This window comes from Bombus flavifrons, chromosome 2, assembly GCF_040668555.2.
Source record: "Bombus flavifrons isolate JBK064 chromosome 2, iyBomFlav1_principal, whole genome shotgun sequence".
Lineage (NCBI taxonomy): Eukaryota > Metazoa > Arthropoda > Insecta > Hymenoptera > Apidae > Bombus > Bombus flavifrons.
In genome coordinates this window covers 6,674,494-6,692,279 of record NC_138443.1, presented here as the reverse complement: position 1 = coordinate 6,692,279, position 17,786 = coordinate 6,674,494, and the positions used below count along the sequence as shown (strand labels likewise).

The 17,786-nt window shown below is 40.2% G+C and overlaps 1 protein-coding gene across 6 annotated transcripts in view; it reads left to right on the top strand.

Moving 5' to 3' along the window:
- LOC138189828 (protein groucho) overlaps positions 1 to 17,786 on the top strand; it is a 154,428-nt gene that overhangs the window by 15,249 nt on the left and 121,393 nt on the right. The window lies entirely within an intron of this gene.

The window sequence follows — 17,786 nt, the reverse complement described above, 5'->3', positions numbered from 1 at the left end:
CTCTGTTTACTCGTACCATTTGTGTAGACAATGTGTCGTGATATTTGTAATTTGTACCTTGATGGTTTAAAAAACGTGGTCTTCTTTTTCCTGTTCATTTTGACTCTATCTATGGTCTTAACTTAATTAGTTAAAAGGTTGATTAGAAGGTGACGTGGATATGTTGACGTTTTGGGGTAACGACGCGATTTAATATTTCTAATCTTGAGAAATTTAAAGTTTAATATGTTGGTGCAGATTAGTTGATATTCGAGAAAACAATAATGTTGTTCATTTTGTCTTGGTTCAAGATGAACCAGACTGTATAAAATTCTGATTTTTGGAACACGTAGTTTACAGGGAAAATTCGAAGGATAGTTAAAATTCTTTATTTGAGCCACCCAGTTCAGAATCGAATTCATAAATTGAAAAGTTTAAGGAAATTTGTTTTTATTTATCTTAGAGTTTTATGCCATCTTTTCGTGATACATTTTTTCTTCTTTCCATTGAATCTAAACTCTCGGACCCTCGTTGTCCACACCACGGTAACAAGATGTATCTCGTTTCTTTTTTTCCTTTTCTTTCCACTCCTTTCTTGAACACTTCACGCTGTCTCGAAACGACTACGAAGTCAACTCGGAGATAATAATAAAAAAGAAGAACAGCAAAGGGGAAAGAGGAGAGGAAAAAAAGGGAGGAAGTACATAGTTAGGTCGCCGAGACCTCGTCGCGTAGCTACATTAGCTGCAGCTTGTTCGCAGATAAAGGCAGCCACGCTCTTAAAAACCCTCGGTCGACCGTTGTCGGGAGATAGCTCCGATAATGGCTCGACATCCAGGAGACACGAAAGACTTTTCTCCCTATCTTCCTTGTCACGCTTACACATTTATCTGGTTCCGTTCAACCCGTACCAATCATAGCCGCGAGAAACAGGTTAACGACTGGTCTGGACATAGAAAAACAATTAGAGGCGGTTCACCTCGTACCATCCACGAGAATGGAGAACTTATATAATTTCGTTTCGTTTTGTTTTTCTTCCCCTCTTTCGGATACGTCTGGCATATTTTCTATCAACGAATATTCTAATTAATTCTGCAACTTTTTTCTGAATTGTTCTTCTCTGATGTATTTTAAATTCCTCATGATTACTGTACAAGTAATTTACCATAGTTGTTAGTTATCTATTGATAAATTCCACATTCGATCTTGATTCGCTCCAATTTGTATTGTAATTTCTCCTACATGTAATTCTAAATAATATTTTCGATTAAAATATCTGCATAATTCCAGCGTGTATTTTAGACAAATTCTATCCAAACCTGTGTTACGACTGGTTTAAAAAAAGCTTTAAAAATTATAATTGACGCGTCAAAATATCGAGCAATTGTCTGATCCATGGTCCTTCAACGAAGCGTCAAAACGCTTGCGAAATGTAGCAGAAACATTTGCTAGAAGCACGCGTGTATTATACATATACGTAAGTATATATATATATATGCGAAGCCGGAAACCAAGGGAACGGTGTTAAACTCACGACTCAGCCACGCTGAACGGTCGAACGACTCCGCGAAGAGAGTTGTTTTGTAATCTCTCGTTGGCTCTCGACAAATCGTGGCCGCCGGTGATTCACATAAATCCCGCATTTACGGCCACGTCGAAACAGATCGTTGAGCACATACGCGTGCCATTCTCCGATTAGAATCGCAATTTAGACGCCACGGAACGATTCTTCTCGAATTTCATTGCTCGTGCGCTCACCCTCGTAGGGGTGAACGGAAAGAGAAGGAGGGAGAGTGGCCACGGATCCACCCTATAATATCGGATAACAAGATTATCGTGAACCAAGCAAGAAAGTGGTGGTGAGAGCCGTGTGGCCGTCCTGCTCGAGAAATTTCATTTCGACGTAACCGTGCACCCTGCACCCTCTAGAGAGAAAAAAAGGCGATAGTATGGGGACGGTATCGGGCTAGGGGGATAGGTAAGGGTGACATTGTCCATAAGTGTCGAGGATTGAAGCGAGCCCAGCCTTTTCAAAGTCCCTCTGGCTCGTTCGGTTTGCCAGTAATTGTAACATATTCACCCCTGACGCAGTCAACCCTTATGCAAAGTTGCCTCGAACATTGTGTCAGCTCTTAAAGGTTGCCAGGATGAAACGAGCGATGTCGATGCCTGTTTGGTTCATGGACAAAAGAGGAAGAATCATAAACCAGGAAGATGAGTGGTTCTATATAGGTTTCGCCTGGTTGAAATTATGAAATATTTGGTATGATAGGTTGGCTTTCGGCAATTTATAGTATTTGAACAACGAGTTGGACGATTTGTTTGTCTTACGATATTTTTAAGTTCATAACTCAGCCTTTCGTGTATTTTATACGCGACTCACGCACGAGATTCAGAATTTTGAGAATTATAGAGTTTAGTTTGCCAGTTAACGCGAAATTCAATCCACGCATTCGCTGAATACGATTCAATTCTAAAATTATAAATTATTCTTGTAGTTTTATACTTCCAACACTTGCTATAACAATCCTTACCAAGGGTTACAAATATTTTCCAAAATGTACTTGATATCGAATTTAAGAGAAGCACGGAATAATCTGTTTGTTAAAGAGGGATGATTGGCGCACTGGTCGGTAGACGTAATCCCCAGAAAAATTTGACTTCACGTACTACTAATAGCGTACGTGTGTGGTTCTACGTGGTTGTATAGGTGGTTATATGTACTGTAATACAGAGGTTGGTTTTGGGTGCTCGTATAAGGACGACGATGGAGGGGCAAAAATGGGGTTTATGACTGTAACAGATTAGGTGGCCGAACTACCAGGGTGGTTCTTGCCGTGCTTCCTATTATCGTAGAGCTTTTGTACCGTCATGCTTTTGTTGAAACGTTCTGTCTCTCTCTTTTTCTCCCCTGCTTTCGTTTCAAGCAAGAAAAGGTATGAAACGGACAGTGAAAGAGAGAGGTCGTTCCAGGGGTTGGGTGGCACCGGGCTACGACAGTTGGCCGATATTTGAGCTTCCTTTGTGTCGCTAAAGTACCGCGCCCCATTGGCGTAGCTCGGCTCGGAGTTTTCTCGTGGCGCTTTTATCTCGTGCTGCTTTTTCGCGGCAACTCTCTACGGGTTGGAAGCGCAAGGGTGGTTGGCGTAGACGGGAACGAGGGGCTGGAAAAGATAGGCGTCAGAGGTGGGGAAAGACAGAGGAGATTCGACCAGTAATTACCTGGTCCACTCGGAGTAGACGAACCGTTGCTTTTGGTCCTTTGTTCCGCTTCTCTCTGGCTTCTGTTCATTTAATCTTCGTTCCGCTTCCACGTGTTTTTTTAAACCCTTCCTTTCCTCCGCTTGCTCGCTGTTATCTTTCACTCGACGATCACGACGTCGACGTATAACTTCTCTCCTTTTTTTTTTTTTTTGCTCATTTCTTCTTTTCGTTACCAGACAACGTTACCTTCATCAACCTTGTTCGCTTTACGTTCCGTGCGTAGTCAATTACGAAGCTTCTAAATAGAAACATTATGATGTACTTTTGGAAGGAAGAATGTTGTAAGGTGATGGATTAAATCGTTAAATGTACTTATTAATTGATCTAACTGCAGTTGGGATCGTATGCTTCTTGGATGCTTGTAGACACCTTTGTCAGACTGGAAAAGGCCTAAAAGGCGAATATGTTAAACCTGTATCACTTTTTATTCTATGATAATTATATATTACATAGTAAAAGGAAATACTTATGCATATACTGAAAATTAACCTCTGTAGCTGGAAAAAGAGAACTACATGTGTAGTTTTAAATTAACATATTACGCTGCTGACAAGGTTCAAGAGCTTTATCTCCCCTTAAATCTTCTTGAATTTCTGTTTCGCCGATCAAAACTCGTGTTCTTTCGAGTCCGATTAATTTATAACCTCGCTACATCCTTCCCATCAAGGCTACCATATGAGCCGTTCAAAATCCACATTGATCAACTCCATAAATCGAAGAGTACCTACAAGGAAATGATGTTATAAATAGCGTTCTTCCAATGCGCCTTAAAATTTTCTCCTGCTCCTGTCATCTTCGTACAATAAGTAAACTGATCGTGGAAGTAAGTCATTTGTTTTTCGACAATCGAACATCGATCGTGTACTTACGTAATAAAATGAAGTAATTACGAAAAAGTGGAGCTGATCGATTTGGCTTCTGAGAGTACTCATATGGCAAATCGATTGGATTCAGCTCAGGAAGTTCGTACTCCTTCTGCACGTTGAAAAAAACTTGCAAGAACGATCGATATCGACGGCAATCATCCAAAAAGCGATCAAAAGTTAAAGAGAAAGCGATTGCACGATTCGTTCGGAAACACCGTGCGTCCCCAACCATTCCTTTACCGGTCACGAAACCATTCAGTCATTGAAAGGAGATTTACAAGGTCCGCGATACTTAACAGTTTCCGAGGCAATCAAGCCTGGTTCACGCGCACGCAACGGGGCCGTGCCACGGAAACGTTAGTAATTTGTGTTTAACTTTAATTAGCCTGAGGGACGGGGAGGGGGAAGGAAAAAGGCTGTCGGTGTCGGGTTTACAAGCAGTTTCCACGGTGCATTTACTTGGGCAACACTGAGTGCATAAGCGTCACGGGTGCCGTGTTATTAAGTTAAGTCGGGCCACACGAATGGTATGCCCGGACTGGCAGAGTTCCGACAAGCAGCACAGAGAACACACAGCTGGTCGTCGTCGTCGTAGTCGTAGCAGCCTAGCAGCTTCGTAGTCGTCGTCGTTGTTGTCGTTGTCGTTGTCGTTGCCGTTGTCGTCGTCGTCGCCGTTGTCGTCGTCGTCTTGGTGTTTGAGGTTGTCGTGGTGCGCGCACGTGAAAACGCGATGCAAAGCGTACGTGCAAACACAGACGCATGCACGCGTGCTGTGTATACACACGCGCAACTCGCAGCATAATAGATAAAGGGCGGGTAGAGAAAGCGTACGCGGACGGTGAAACGGCTGGCAAAGAGGAACGGAGAAAGAGAAACAGAGAGAGACGTGACACGATGGTTGGCACGAGGCGCGAGCGAAAACGAGGAGGTATGAAGCGGTAGAGAGAGAGAAGAGGACGGACGAGCACACAGAGCACTTATCCACGTATCCAGCTCTCTGCAGTGTGACGTTATTTCACGAGAGCACCGATCGTATCGCCTTAATTGCTCGGCGGGTTAAACTGCCGCGGCCGCCTCTTATCGACGGATCTGCACGAGTGCTCGCCGGAACGAGCGAGCCAAAGCGAGACACCGATTCAAAGGGAGAAAGATGGGAAGAGGATGGTGGTAGAGGGCTGTCTGGTGTACGGCGAGTGCATGTGTGCACGTCTCTCCGAGTGTGTCAGGTGTTTTCAGCTCGATTCACATCGCTTCGAACGGGCTGCGCTAGCCCGCCACCGGAGAATAAAAGAAATTTACCGTATGGATATGTCGAGGCAAACGTGCTGGCGTTTCTCTTTGATTTTGGGACGTGCACGTTTCTCTCCCGCCGATACTGCGCTATTGCCAAGACAATGAAAGCGACGATAAAGTTGCCTTTTCGCGTAGCGCGTGCAAGGAGATACGGGTGTCGAGACAATGCGTGTATCGCTTGATTCGTCGATGATGGAAAACGTCAAACGAAAAGACTGAGAGAACAATAGGGGAGTTTTTGTAGATTATGTTTATCTTCTTTTTTTATATAAGTGTACGGATTAAAGTTGTTTTTTATTTTTCTTTTTGTTAGATTGCGGGAAGGGTAATATGTAAATGAATTTTTATGAATTATAGTTGAGTTTGTTACGCGCTAGAAACGTGTAGGTTGCAATCTCGCTTTTCCTTCGTTTAATTACATAAATGTAAGATTAAATAAATTAGATAAGTGAATCATTCAGAAGACAAATTGATCGACTACGTTCTCTAAAAAATTGCTTAGAACTAAAAGGCTCGTCTTGATGAAATTACGTTTGGCTAGAATACAGTTAATTAACAATACAAACGTAGTATCGAACAAGTGAATAATAAAGCGATAGAACTTCCGAAGTCTTAGTGGTGGATCTACTCCTCGATGGCCTTGAATGCTCATTGATTTTGAACGGGCTACAAAATCATAGGAATTAACGATTATATCTGCCCAGCGTTTTACGAGTACATAACTTGAATATACTCTTGCATCACGCCGTACATCTCTCAGAGCAATAATCTAGAAGCCCAGTTTCGCTCTCTTAATGCCCCATTACACGTTGCAAAACAGAGTTTCGAAGAGGTGTCTGAGTTAATGGAACTCGATTATCGTCATACCGTCACGAATTCGAATAACACGCTCTGATAAAATCTCCATAAGAAGACAATCAAACATTCTGCTATCGAAGAGACATTCACGCGTACCTTATCAAAACCGTATAATTCGTTCGCAATGATATAGTAAAGTTTCGCTCGTTTTAACTGGATACGTCGTAACGTGTAACCACATATTAAATAACAAAGGTGGTGTGTCGCGTGAGTTCGATGCTTTACATCGTCGTTACAACGTTAACGATATAGAAAATCTCGCAAGAATTACAGTTTACTCGATTCCAGGGATTTAATTAATTTCATCGCCCTCGGGTTTGTCGATGGCCCCGAGCGTGCTGGCAGCTTTCGAGTTCCGGCCATCGATGCTCCATTATACCGTTAAAAAATTACCAACATCGTGTTGAAACAATTTATCCACGCGAAATATTTCCGGAACGAAACAACAACGAGCTGCCCGTAAACGTGATAATAAAAGCAGAAACGCGCGTTTACGTGGGATATATATCGTCGACGGTAGAATCGATACGTGAATAAAATCCTTCATTATCGGGAACGAGAGTAGAACGAATCGCGTACAGTCAGGTAACACCGGTAAAACTATGCTCCCGCATACCAAAGAATTATGAGCGCGAGAATCGTTCCCGTTCCGCGATAGAGAGACACATGAGAGGCGGTCGTGCGATCATTGCGCCATGCATTATTTATGTCATTCCGTGTTCCGCTCACAATGTGGGTCTACGAATCAAAATGCATTGCTTATGCAAATGTCGGTCGCGCACCCGTAGTCTCGGGGTGAATTCACAGTCTGCTTCGGGGAATAATCATAATGATCAATAAGATACACCAGCGTCGACGAGGCGTGCATTGTTTCCTTGTCTCTCCGCCTCTGGGTCGCCTCTTCTGCCTCGCGTTTGCTTTGTTCCTCTTCCCGTTCGTTCTTAAATCGACTCCTCTCTCTCTCTCTCTCTCTCTCTCTCTCTCTCTCTCTCTCTACAGGGTGCTCCAGGATTTAAAAGGCAAACTTGGTTTATGTTCTATGGTTATAAAAAAATGTTATATAGACATAGATAATTTAAAGATTCATTAGAAAGTTGTAATAAAAATAGGAAATAAAAAAAGAAAGATTCTATGACATTCAATCTTATTCATCGCACAATGAATTTGTACATCCGGATAAATGGATAATTGAACGAAAAAAGATGTATCAAAATATTATTAATACGTGTGGTGAATTAATACGAGCTTGGTGAGACGATAAATTCAGTCTTTTTATCGATGTCACTTTCATATCGATAGAAGTGACGAACATTTTGAAACAAAGTACATATTAACAGCTGTTAAGTCGATTCTAAATTTATGTTTGTCTTATAGCAATTGCAAGTCTGTCCTCTTCGTATTTTCTTCTTTTATTATAGCTTTTTAATAGAGTTTTAAACGATCTATGTTTATGTAATATCCTTCGCTCGATCGTACCCATAGAATATACTAACAAAGTTTTGCTGTTACATCTTGAGACACCTTGTACATTTCTCTCCTCCTTTCTCTCCATCCATCTACTTCTGCTTCTCTGTTCGTTGTTGGTTGCTCGTCTAACCCTCGGATCCCGTGTTCCTCTCTTCGTAGTTCATGCAAATCTTGAGGCGCATTGTCTGACGATATTAGGAGAACTGTTATCGCGTTGCATAATTTCCGTGCTCGCCGGTGTTCGCGGCTTTGCCGAGCCAGAGACTGGTAATCCGTTTGTATTCGAGCGTCGAAGCAGACGTCCTACCGTCTCTTTGATCGAAACAACTTTCGCGGTGAAACGGCGCAGAAACTGCGAATCGTGGAATTATAAACTCTCAGCCGACTGTCGACGTCTGACTGCAGGCTGCCGCCGTTTCTTCCAGGAGGGCGACATTTCACGCGTTGCGATCGAATTTCGATTTCTTGCCGCTCGAATATGAAGTACGCGGTGCATCGTGTTCGATGATTCGAGGTGCCGGTTCACCGAGAATCGCAACGAAAGAAATTAATACGATACGATCGTGGAACGGGAAAGGTTGCACGATGATTTGCGCGGTGGAATCGTCGATTAAGCGACTCGATCCAGGCAGACTCGATTAAATTCAGATCCCGCCAGAGAAATTACCCGAGCACTTTCTTATTTGCGAAATTATTACTTTGTACGCGTCTCCGTGGATACTTTGTATGTAATTTATTTATCATCTTATATCTCACGGTTAATATTGCTTCATTACAACGGACTGTTAACGCTCTCGATACGATCCTCGTGTATTTTTATTTCCAACGGACGAGAAAACCATGTAAGCATGATTGTGGATCGCTACACGATCGTTCCGTTATGATCGCACATAAAAGGAGAAAAGAGCAACAGCCGATTTCACCGTGTCCGTTTTGTTTTGATAAATGAATATCCGAAGTGAGATACTTCTACCTTTTACATTTGGTCGAACTGGTCCAGCGACAGTTTGAATAATCGATTGAGATTATCAAGTCGAGTGACGTTTAATTACCTGCGTACAGCGTCTCTCAATAAGGTAGAATCTATATCAAAACATACGATACAGTAGGATTTTCGTTGTATATTAGGTTGTCCGAAAATTTTTTTTCGTTTTAGAAGGAAATAATAGACGCACAATGTTTTTCGTTTTATATTAGTTTATTGAATTATGCGCGAATGTAATAATAGAAATAGAACGAAATGGATCATATCTAATTCAATAAAATAATATAAAACAGAAATTGTCGCTCATCTATTATCACCCTACTTTTCTTTTTTTTTTTTATTTGGAAGAATTTTACAATCAATTTTCATTGTGAATTATAAGTAAATTATTCTGGCATGGTACTATGTCATGTTTAATAAGTGTTTATCGTGTGTTTGATTCTAGTTGAATCTAATGCTTAAATCTAAAGGGTAATGTCTTTTTAGCCTGCGGATCTGATCCGTCGCATCAAGTAATTGAGTAACTGGTGGATTTTGGTGGTTGTTAACTCGTATGTTATATCTATTACTGAATTTGGATATTTCTTCTTTGACTGTGGGTATCTTGAGGTCGCGATGTATTGTTTCGTTGGTAACATATCAAGGTGCATCTATTAAGGATCTTAGAGTTTTTGATTGGAATCGTTGAAGAATTTCTATGTTGGAATTACTTGCTGTTCCCCATAGTTGGATTCTATAGGTCCGAACAGGTTTTAATATGCCCTTATATAGCATTATTTTACTCTGCGCGCTTAGGTTGGAACGTCTGTCAATGAGCCAGTAGAACTTTTTTAATTTTGATTTAAGTTGTTTGGATTTATCTACGATATGTCGTTTCCATGTCATTCTTCTGTCCAGAATCATGCCCAGATATCTGACTGACTCTTTGTTTGGAATCGGATTTATCATCTTATGAAACGAAAGAAACTTTCCGGACAATCTAAAATATATATCTTTATTGTAAAATTAAGTCATCAATTTGTGGAGGATGATTAACAGATAGGTAGATGAATTTATGATAGGTAAACCTTGAAAACTATCAAAAGAGGGAACGCATAAAATAGGTAATAATAAGATAGTTAAGCGGAGAACTTGCTGTACGAGTTTCATTGTGGAAATTCGCGTACGAACCTCGAAGACCTTGACCAGCGGTGAGCTTTCGAACTATGGGAGTGTAAGTCGGTCCAGTTATAGGGCGAATGCGGTCGGCTCTGGTCGTCGGGCGGTTTCGGAATCCGCGCCACGTGTTGGTGGTTTTGCGGTGCGAGGAAAACCGCCAGCCCTCGAAGCTCTTCTCTGTCATTCTCCATTTACCCCTCTGACCTTCTGCGCTATCTTCTCCGGTTTAGCTGCGATTTTCTCCTAAACTTTCCACACGCTGAATCTCCTACAAGATGTTCCTCGGTGTGTTTGGTACTTGGTACTCTTTGATTAGCGCGAAATTGCGAATCACGCGGAGGAGTCCTTGCGGTAATTCGTATTTTGCTTTCACGTTTCCTGTAATTGTGTTTCACACATAGTTGAATAATTGGCGATGTCACGCCTATTTTTAAATTCTCTTTATTTTTAATCGTCGACTCTCGATTGCAGGTTTTCCATTTTTATTAAAAAGATTACGTACATGGTTCGATGTAATCGTAAAATCGCATGAATATTCTCAATGACGAGATTACACGCAGTGGAACATTCTCTCGCAGCAAGATACTGAAGCTTAATGGAAATTTCTTTTAAACGTTAAATAGACCTTTTAAGAGGCTGAGAATCCTCCGCGCGCATTTCCCTACTGAATTAATGTTTTGAAACCTGCTTGCTGGAAGAAGTCGGTGTATGTTTTTCAGTCACCTTCACCTGCTCACCATCGTCCTGCCGATCGTGTCTCCATTTACATTTCATCGTAAAACATCTGGCGTGTTAAAAAGATAAAACTCAAATCAAATTGGTGAGCAGGGCTTTTGCCTGAAATTACGTCTCGAAAAGCCGTCGGAGATAGCCGTATCGATCGTAAATCAATTACATCGAACGAAAGATGGAACGAATCGTACTTTTATCTATGCTACCGTAATTCCAGCTACCTTCGACTTTTTGTTTAATTATTACTCGGCAATTATGGTAATTAAATTGGCGACCGGGCGACGATGCTTTCACTGGCCGTCGCGTTCAACGCGTTAATATGTATAAAGCTCGCTTGGCCAGTTACCGAGGAGAGAAAGAGAGGGAAATAGAGAAGGAGAGCGAGGCGGCTTATCCGGAATCGATTCGTGAAATGATTAATGTATCTTTAGCGGTTTGACGCGCGTGTTTCGCTTTCACGGAAGAGGCACAGCCGGGGACACGGTATAGAGGGCCCTTAACTCGGCCGATAATGCATGCTGATAATCGGGTCTTTAGTGGACGCCAGGATCGATGGAACTAACGTAATTAGGCGCGCTGATATGCGCCACTTAAGCGTACTTGAGTGGCTGCAAACGCAACTGATTGGTTCTGTTGCCACTATCCGCCCTAATGCTCACCACGACACGCTCACCTAACCTCTCTTACTCTACCTTTCGCTCTCTCTCCTTCTCCTTTTCTATCAGCCTGTCTATCCTACATATCTGTATGTCTATCTGCCCGTGATCCATAGATAATGCACTGTGTGCGCCGTCGAGTTATTACAGTCGCTAACAAACATCGGACGAAAGAGAAGTCAGGTTCGTGCTCTTCTATCTTATTGGAATTCGTCCCATTAAACGTCTTACCGATCTTCCACGTACTCAGCCGGAAATTGTAGCAGACGACGAGCTGCTTTGAGAATAAACGGAGCATCGAGACGAAAGAATAAACGAGACGTTTTATACGGGCCGATAGATTTCTCTACTGCCGTGGACGCGAAGAAAATCGCGTTGCGCGTCGTATCGACTCGGCTGCCGTTTTGTTCGCTCTTTCTTCGATGCCGGGCCAGCAAGCCAGTCAGCCAGCCAGCTCCTTTTTACGACTGGTAAAGCATCGGATCTTCTATATAACGTGATGTGGACAGAAAAGAGGACAGCCAGTCGGAGATAATGAAATCGGGAAAAGTAGCGAGCGACTTTTTGCCAAATCGTGGATATCTCGTTTTCCAATATGTAACTCTCGATATTAATTCTTTTTTATCGAGCTATCAAGCTCGCCGTTTCTTTGTCATTGGAATCCTCTTTTTACTTTACAGACGTTGAACAAAACCATATATTTCGCGTTATACAGCGCGCATGAATCTATTATCCGGCATTGATGTCACGAGCTAAATGCCAAAATACGCGCGACCCTCTCCAATCGGCCTGTTTCGACCAGATCGCGTTTCGGTATTAATTCTTTTTGTCGGAAATCGCTGATTTCACGGGGCAGTTTTCGAAGTGCTCCCAGTTCCAACACCGATCGCGTTATTGTGATTGCTCTCGATCAGGGGGGAGAAGGAAAAAAAGAAAAAGGGAGGAGATGCAGTGGAAAGTGAGGGATAAAAGGGGGACAGGATATGACGCGAGAAGGGTTTTTGGCGTTTGGCTCGGGGATGGCTGGACTATCGGATAATTAAATCGGCCGCAGGACGTAAAGGACACTGATTGACGGGTGCCGGCTGTGCTCTCTCATCATTATTCGTCGAAACGACATAATTCGCGTTTCGCTTTTCGACGGAAGCTAACCGCATTTTCCGCTACAGCTCTCCCCACGCTGTGTGCCAGCTATGATGGTATGTTCGCGCGCGCGCGTGTGTCTGTCTGCCTGTGTATGCATGTGCAAAAAATCCCTTTTTCTCTACGTCCCTGGCCCCCGTGTTCTGGTTTTATTCGATGTAAAACGATGAATATTTTAAACCACGGCGAAAAATGGATTTTCCCCGTGGCGCGCATCCGTGCAATTTTTCCTGTGAAAAATCAGAGACGAGCGTTGCACGGCATTTCGTTGAGTACACGGGAACGTGCTCGCTTTATTATTGATACGACTGCGGGGCGCGTGTGCGCGCACGGCTCCCGTGGCAAACAATGTATGTACCCGGGGAAAATTTTTACGTCGCGTTTTAACTTGATTTTACAGGGACGACACGTATTTATTACGCCTTTATTTGATCGCGCCAATCGCCAGCGCGTCGGACGATATTGAATCCCGGGTTAAACTAATAACATTAAAATCGAAAAATCTGAATTTAATCTTTCGCTCGCTAGAGCGATCGGATCCTGGGCTTTTCAACGGTATCATCGCCCACCCCCTTCCTCCGCCCCACGTTTCTCGTGATCGAGAGCAAAGCTCCGGGAAAATCAAGCGTTTGTTTTTAGAAGGAAATTTTCATTGGGCAAGATTAACATGTTCCGCGCTACGTGATTTATCTTTGGTTCGTGGCACGCTTGCGAAACCTTCATTAGGCGAATAAAAATATTTTTTTCTGGTATATTCGGTCGGCCGAAAAGTTCGGAGTAGATATTTTTATTATGAATTTCTATCATTGGAACGTAATGAAATATTGGAACAAACACAGCCTTTAGTTAGATAGTACTAAAAAGGATTTAAGAAAAAATATCGAAAAACAGGTGATGTTGAAGTGTATCGAAGAAATTTTTAATTATAGCGGGAACGTTCGTCTTTAACACTTTGATTGCCACGTTGGTCATTGATGACCACCTTGTACTTCTTACAATTGTAAAAATGAACGCTTGAACTTCTTACAATTGTAAAAATTGAATGGAAATTTTCAGTTAGGGAATTTTGAATATAACCGATAAACAGAAGCTACTTTGAAATAAAAAGTGCCCCGTTGGACAATTAAAAATTTTTATTAGAACATCAATAACAAAAAAATGAGAAAAAATCTTGCATCTAACGGCGCACTGTGTTTGCATCTACATCTTTGAGGGGTAATCTACAAATATTATTATAAGCACAGCTTAGAAAATAATCGTAAATGCTGCTTTATAATCATATAATTGAAGTTAGAAGTGTGCACGTGGCTTACTATTATATATAGAATGAGCAAATATTGTTTACTAATATCTTCTACGCGTTTCAACAATTTATTACGACGAAATAACGAATGCGAATGGTTCGTTGAAATAAACGAAGCCTTCTTATAATATGTTGCTATCAACTGTTACTAAGGCGCCACGGTGGTCACCCGTGACCGCCAATAAGATAAACGGTCCATTGGGGAAGAATGTTGTCTTACATCATCAATTTATTATTATTTTTCCATTATATGCTTTGAATAATAAAAATACTACCGTGGCGTCCTGAGCGAAACATGTGATTTCGGCGTGGCAGTCAAAGTGTTAATACTCGTTATTATCTATTTATTGTGGCTTTTTGGCTATTATTGTGGTAATATTTATTCGAAAGACTTTTTAGAAGTCTCTAGAAACCGTTTAAAAGAATCCATTATCGAAAAAAAAAAGTTTTTCCAGACTCCGTCAGATTATAAACGATAAAAAGCGTAATCGTAACAAAATCTTCCTGAATTTTCGTTATTAATTTTTCAAACAATCTAACAATATCGTACGTAGTACGAAATAGATGTATTTTTAAAATAAATATTTATACGATTTCTATATATATATCGTAACACGAGTTCTCCAACGAAACATTTAATTTCATCGTAACACGAAATCTGCTTAAAGCTGCATTTCGCGTGTTGGCAGTATTTTTATTATATATCGTAGAGATAATGGAGAAAATGTTTTATTACATTTTTATCCATATAACAGTGCATGAATTTAACGTTAAAGGCTATCGTAGATCAGATAACGTGGAAACTTTCACTCGACCTTCCGATCAATCTAATCGCCAGCAAGGATCCAGCGTTCTGCGCGTTTTTGGTTCAAGCAAAAAATATTAGGTTGTCTGAAAAGTTTCTTTCCTTTTATAAGGAAATAATAGACGCACAATGTTTTTTGTTTTATTAGTTTATTGAATTATGCACGAACGTAATAATAGAAATAGAACGAAATGGATCATATCTAATTCAATAAAATAATATAAAACAGAAATTGTCGCTCATCTACCATCACCTTATGAAACGAAAGAAACTTTTCGGACAACCTAATATTTCTGTACAAAGTACACGGTATATTTAAAACACACGGTGGTGGATACCTGTAAATGGAAACACGGCAGGCCGGTTTTTGCGCCTAAAATGGCAATTATAATGTAGCGACGCGAGCTCGCCGTGTACCAGGCGAAATAATAAAGAACGTGAAATTCTAGAAACGACAGGGGAGAAAAAGAGCCACTTATGGTCCAGGTAGATGAAACACATTTCGTGGAACTGGTATTAACGTTGGCTGAAAGTGGACGAGTGTTTCGTCAGAATATAACGTATATTTCGGATAGGTAGAAAGTTTTATTAAAATATTGTTTCTATGCTCGTGAAACGTGTACACGTACGCGCAAATGTAAAACTGTAATTTCTGTACACGCAGATTGCAAAAGCTGGATGGGAGGCAGTTCACTTTTACTTGTCGGGAGTAATATATGTAACGTTTAACAGCATCAGACATGAAATCTTAATTAGACTTGTGTGATACGCGGTGTACTACGGTAGCCATTTCGATATAAAAATTTGAAGTATGAAAGCTGTGTTTGAGTATCTGCAAAATACACAAATGCAAGTTTGTTTCGTCGCAAAGAGAAATCGTAGATAATGAAATTGAGATTGCTTCAGGTTTCTGATATTTTTGCACTTATTTGCCTTTTATTCCCGTGGGAATTTCACTTTTCGTTAGTAGAATAATCGAATAACGTAAACTCAGTCATCTTTGAAATTCTCGTACAAACGTTATTAGTAACGAAGTATGCATAATCATGTGGGAAACATACACTTTTAGAAATTCAACTGGAAATATTCATATACATTCGAAGTAGCTATGAATTTATATTAAAATACCTGGAAAAACTCCACGTTCCTTTTATTAAACTTTTTCCCAGCATTCTCCGTACCTTTTTATATTCCACAACTTTTTTACACTATATCCTCCACAAAATCCAAACATGTACCCCACTGTTGAGTATAATTACAATTTCGGCATCTGGCGCAATTCGATTAAAAGAATAATATCCTTGTCATATTTTGAAAGTTGTCATTTACGAAGAAGAATGTTCGTCTACTGTCAAATTCGAGACTTGTTATCATAAGCGGCATCAAATTATCGTGAAACTTAAGCTAAAATAAGAAACATGTACATGCCCATACCTTTGCATTGTTTTTTAACATCCCAACATCGTACAAACGCGCAATAGTCATTTAATTGACTGTCTCTGTATGACCAATTTTCATCCACCTTCGGTTATTGCCCTTTCATTTACGCCAATTAATATCAATTATTACTTCTATCAACGCCTACTAATTCTATATAATTATCAGACTTCAAAGCTAAATGAACAAATCTGAAGTATATTTTATATATTTGTACCTATTAATTTATTATTAAATCATTATTATTAACACTAGAACTACCACACAAGTGAAATTGACTGATTTTACAATTTTACTTTAAAATTCCTATTTCATGTTATATCTTTTTTCCGCGATGATGTAATGACTTTCGCAACGATAACTAAACGAATAATATAATGAATTTTATTTTGTTTTTTATGTATTCAAACTGAAAATAATTTTGTATCAAGGCTACTTATACCAATACCAGTCAAAGCGTAAAAGGATCCTGCAATCTGTTTATCGAACCCCAATTAACCGGTTTCCTCGTTTTGTACAACTTCCCATACGTTTTTAACATTTTTACTGCGTATCATTCAGTATGATATCAGTTGCCAGAAAAATTCCGAATCGATCGCTAGATCGCTAGATACTAACACTAGAAATACCACACCGATTAAAATGACTGGTTCTGCAATTCTATAAATGTGTCAACTCTAGTTTAGGGATCATGGTCCCAGATGGATTAATAATACCAAAAATGTACTACATAACATGGAATTCCTTTTGTAAGAAAGTAATAAATCAATAAATATACAAATATTCTATTATTATTACAGGAAGATGATGCCCCGCTGGGGGTAGCCACCCACATGATAATCAAACAGCCAAAAAATTCTACCAAATGTCCAAATTGGACAAATTGTGAATGTAAACAACTAAATAAAAAGAAACATTGGTCATATATGACCGGCTACGGTTTCTCCTGTGACTCCACGGTTGCTCATTGGTGATCTGTGCGCTTGAACTTCTTACAATTGTAAAAATTGAATGAAAATTGGCAGTTAGGGAATTTTGAATATAACCAATAAACAGGAGATACATTGAAATAAAAAATGTCCCATTGAACAATTAAACATTTTTATTAGAATATCAATAAAAAAAATGAGAAGAAATCTTGCATCTAACGGTGCACTGTGTTTGCATCCATATCTTTGAGGGGTAATCTACGAATATTATTATAAACACACCTTAGAAAATAATCGTAAATGTTGCTTTACAATCATATAATTGAAGTTACAAATGTGCACATACCTTACTATTATATATAGAATGAGCAAATACTGTTTACTAATATCTTTTACACGTTTCGACAATATATTCTGCACGTTTTGCTTACGACAAAATAACGAATGCGAATGGTTTGTTGAAATAAACGAAGCCTTGTTATAATATGTCCCTATCAACTGTTATCAAGACGCCTCGGTGATCACCCGTGACCACCAATAAGATAAAGAAGAATGTTGTCTTACATCATCAATTTATTACTATTTTGCCATTATATGTGTTAGGCGATACTCTACGTAGACCAGACCACACACCGCGGGCAATTTGGAAACCAGATGTCCGCTCATCCTTACTACGTACCCTCAATAGTCTTAAGGACCCATCATAAATCTCAGGAATTTTCTAGCTAAGGTCCTTCAGACCGAACAAACATATCTTTACTGAATCGTTTCTAAAGCTTATTGTTTATTAGGGGAAGACAGGGGAAAGTTAGCTTTTTCAGGTATGATACTTCACACTAGGAACTTTCTATCGAGGGCGGCTAAGACCCTTCTTAGTCCACCAACCTTCTTTTATCCAATCAGAAGCAATG